The sequence below is a fragment of the Pinus tabuliformis genome, chromosome 2_2 (assembly GCF_031772625.1).
Source record: "Pinus tabuliformis cultivar Carrire ecotype Pingquan chromosome 2_2, CPIR1, whole genome shotgun sequence".
Lineage (NCBI taxonomy): Eukaryota > Viridiplantae > Streptophyta > Pinopsida > Pinales > Pinaceae > Pinus > Pinus tabuliformis.
Genome location: NC_142300.1, coordinates 802279803 through 802284478, shown reverse-complemented (window position 1 = coordinate 802284478; position 4676 = coordinate 802279803). Strand labels below are relative to the sequence as shown.

General features: G+C 47.3%; 1 non-coding gene across 1 annotated transcript; it reads right to left on the bottom strand.

Annotated features, from left to right (window-relative positions):
- Positions 1-2578: 2578 nt before the first annotated feature.
- LOC149195272 (18S ribosomal RNA) lies at positions 2579-4391 on the bottom strand. The gene has a single exon (XR_016255430.1). It is a non-coding gene; the product is annotated as an 18S ribosomal RNA (ribosomal RNA).
- Between the last annotated feature and the right edge of the window lie 285 nt (positions 4392-4676).

Genomic DNA, 4676 nt, shown 5'->3' with positions numbered 1-4676 from the left:
TGCCTTCGCAAAAAGGGGGGAACTGCAGGGGACGGTGATCGAGAAGGACTAGGGTGGCCACCCTGGGAACTCGCACTGCTTTTCGTCCTTCCCGAACACCAATCCACAACAATCCCACCTTTTCCCTGCAAAGCTAGGGGCCGAAAGGAAGAAGGGAAGAAAATAACATGAAAGAAGGAGAGATATCAAATGCATCTACCGGTTCACAGGGGGAGGCTCAAACAAAGAACAAGCTTCCCCACCCCCGTGCCTTCAAAAAATGGGGGGAACTATCGAGGACGACGATCGAGAAGGACTAGGGTGTCCACCCTCGGAACTTGCACTGCTTTTCGTCCTTCCTGAACACCAATCCACAACAATCCCACCTTTTCTCCGTAAAGCCAAGGGGCCAAAAGCAAGAAGGGAAGAAAACAACAGGAAAGCAAGAGATGCAATGAGTGCTAAGTGAACTATTCAAAAATCATGAGAAATTAGTCACTTTACGACTACCTCTCATGGAAATGGTCATACTTTGAATGACTTACTTAACGCAGTTGAATCCCAAAAATGATATCTAATATAATGCACTGCGAAAATCCCCCATACTTAAATTCAAAAAGAGTCAAGGGATCTCTACCTGAATGGTTCATGAGGCACAATACTTGCTAAGGTTTTGCAAATGGGGTAGCAAGCTAAGTGGGCTTGATTGTGGGGAAAAACTCCACAGTTAAGCGCGCTTGAGCCAGAGGAGTTCTGGGATGGGTGACCTCCTGGGAAGTCCTGGTTACCGGGTGCAAGCCCGGAAGTGATGATTGATGCTATGTGATTCGTTCTCCACATTTCACTAGTTTCAATCCCACTTCTTCACCCCTCTGAGCATCACCCGATGCAATGAGTGCTAAGTGAACTATTCAAAAATCATGAGAAATTAGTCACTTTACGACTACCTCTCATGGAAATGGTCATACTTTGAATGACTTACTTAACGCAGTTGAATCCCAAAAATGATATCTAAAGCAAGAGATATCAAATGTGGCTACCGGCTCACAAGGGGAGGCTCAAATAGAGAACAAGCTTCCCAAACCCCACGCCTTCGGAAAAAAAGTGGGGAACTGCAGGGGACGGCAATTGAGAAGGACTAGGGTGACCACCTTGGGAACTCGCACTGCTTTTCGTCCTTCCCGAACACCAATCCACAACAATCCCACCTATCCTCTGTAAAGCTAGGGGCAAAAGGAATAAGGGAAGAAAACAACACCAAAGAAACAAAGATCCTGAGAAAAGAGAGAAGCTCAATAGCACCCTGAGTAGATGTCTGCTAACCAAAAAGAAATCAAACAAGGCACCCAATCAAAAAAGTGTCCCACCTCTTCACACCCTCACACATGCATTCATCACAACACCCTTTCCAGCTTTACAACATAGCAAACAACCAAGCACAATGAGACCAATGTCTGGAGCACGTCACTGAGAGGCAAAAAACCCCCCAACCTAGTGGCACAAGGCTTCAAATGACAAATAGACTGCTGCCAATAACACAAACCCACCCCACCATTGCACCCCTCAGTGTACAAAACACCCAAAAACCTTTCCAGCGAGAGAGTCAACGGGGGTCAAAGAATCAAACTCCAAAGAGGAGTTGTCACGGGCTGACACTCAATGCTGGAGAAAGCCGCGGGCCACAAATACATCGATGGTGCAAGGCCACTAGAGAGAGGGATGTTCGCAAAGTGCACACCACGAAACAAAGAAATGACGCAAGTCCCACAAAAAACCCACAATCCAAAGGGAGGAACAAAGACACAACCCGCTACTTCTTTTTCCCTCAGAAGGGGAGTGGGTCACGAGAGGACGAGGAATTCCCTCGATAGTAGAGGCACGAGATAATATTGCCACCCTCATGCCGGTCGGTGGGGAAAATTGCGATCTCGATGGAGCTCAGACCGAGGGATGGGTTTTTCATTACCTCGACACCCAACCCTTCCACGAGGGCATGTCGAGGAATGGTCAGGAGGGACTAGGGTGGCCAGCCCAATGGGTTGAACTGCTCTTCATCCATCCCATACTGACCGCACCCCAACAATCTCCCCTCACGGAAGGTTTGAGCTACCAGGCGCGCGCGCAACCACTCCCTCGACCCAACCACCAGCGAAAAAGATCACCCAAGCAACATATCAACCGCCGCCGCCTTTTCGAGAGAACCAACTAAGGAAGCCCGCACCCTTGGCCCACGCCTTCCAACGAACAAAAGACCGAGCACCACCGCTACGAATGAGTCCGAATTTATCCATCGTATTTACTGAGCACCTCAACTCTACAGCAACCATGCCCAGCCGAACAAATCGTCGGAAGGGTTCCCAAGAAACAAGCTTCTGGACCCCCTGCAGAAACACATTGGGGGGAAGAAAAACAAAGGATGGGTGGGACAAGCACAAGCATGGCTTGCAAGCACACACAAAAAAAAAAGCTTTACCTCGAGACAAGTAACCAACAATGTTCATGCCAAACACCAAACCCGCTCCCCTAGAGATGCACCACAAAGTCCCACATTGCAATCGAAACCCAACCAACCCGAACCAAAAAAGAATACCCCTGCTATCAATGATCCTACCGTAGGTTCACCTACGGTAACTTTGTTACGACTTCTCCTTCCTCTAAAAAATGATAAGGTTCAATGAACTTCTCACGACGTCGACGGCGGCGAACCACCATCATCAACGCAATCCAAACACTTCACTGGATCATTCAATCGGTAGGAGCGACGGGCAGTGTGTACAAAGGGCAGGGACGTAGTCAACACGAGTTGATGACACGTGCTTACTAGGAATTCCTCGTTGAAGACCAATAATTGCAATGGTCTATCCCCATCATGATGCAATTTGAGAAGATTTCCTGATCCTCTCGAACTAGGAATAAAAACTCATCGGTTGCATCAATGTAGCGTGTGTGTGGCCTTGAACATCTAAGGGCATCACAGACCTATTATTGCCTCAAACTTCCATGGCCTAAATGGCCATAGTCCCTCTAAGAAGCTAGCCACGAAGGGGAACCTCCGCGTAGCTAGTTAGCAGGCTAAGGTCTTGTTCGTTATCAGAATTAACTAGACAAATCACTCCACCAACTAAGAACGGCCATGCACCACCACCCATAGAATCAAGAAAGAGCTCTCAATCTATCAATCCTTACTATGTTTAGACCTGGTAAGTTTCCCCGTGTTGAGTCAAATTAAGCCGCATGCTCCACTCCTGGTGGTGCCCTTCTGTCAATTCCTTTACGTTTCAGCCCTGCAACCATACTCCCCCCGGAACCCAAACACTGATTTCTCAGAAGGTGTTGGCGAAGTCCTTAGAGCAACATCCGCCGATCCTTGGTCGGCATCTTTTATGGTTGAGACTAGGGCAGTATCTGATCGTCTTTGAGCCCCCAACTTTCATTCTTGATTAATGAAAACATCCTTGGCAAATGCTTTCGCAGTGGTCCGTCTTTCATAAATCCAAGAATTTCACCCCTGACATGAAATACGAATGCCCCAGACAGTCCCTATTAATCATTACTCCGGTCCTGAAGGCCAACACAATAGGACTAGACTCCTATCACGTTATTCCATGCTAATGTATTCAAAGCATAAGATTGCTTTGAGCACTCTAATTTTTTCAAAGTAACAGCACCGGAACCACGACCCAGCCAATTAAGGCCAGGAGGACGGCGCTGCCAAAAGGAATGGAAGGGCAGGTGCACACCGAGTAGGTGAACCGACCTTTATGACCCAAGATCCAACTACGAGCTTTTTAACTGCAACAACTTAAATATATGCTATTGGAGCTGGAATTACCGCGGTTGCTGGCACCAGACTTTCCCTCCAATGGATCCTCGTTAAGGGATTTAGATTGTACTCATTCCAATTACCAGACTCGATGAGCCCAGTATTGTTATTTATTGTCACTACCTCCCCATGTCAGGATTGGGTAATTTGCGTGCCTGCTGCCTTCCTTGGATGTGGTAGTCGTTTCTCATGCTCCCTCTCCGAAATCGAACCCTAATTCTCCGTCACCAGTCACCACCATGGTAGGCCTCTATCCTACCATCGAAAGTTGATAGGGCAAAAATTTGAATGAAGCAACGCCAGCACAAGGGCTGTGCGATCCGTTGAGTTATCATGATTCACTGGAGAAGCGGGCAAGCCCGCGCCGAAATTTTATCTAAAAAATGCATCCCTTCCAAAGAGTCGGGACTTAGTGCATGTATTAGCTCTAGAATTACTACAGTTATTCGAGTAGTATGGTACCATCAAAAAAACTATAACTGATTTAATGAGCCATCCGCAATTTCAAAATGTGAATTAGTTCATACTTAGACATGCATGGCTTAATCTTTGAGACAAGCATATGACTACTGGCAAGATCAACCAGGTAGCACCCTCCCACTTCAAAGGGAATTCTGGGTGCTCTCTTACCGAGAGCCAACTTGAACACCCATCAAGTCAAATAGATGTCAAAATATCATGTAAAACTTTTATGCCTTGCACCTCTTGCATCCCAAGAAGGAAGCACACGCAACATTCCAAGGACATGGCGAACAAATGGGCAGACCTCCAAATCCACAATGCACTAGGGCCACTCCGGAGTTTGCAGCCACGGCCCAACCAACAAGAAAACGAGCGATCACTCACCCACTCCCTTAGAAATGATGCCTTCAAA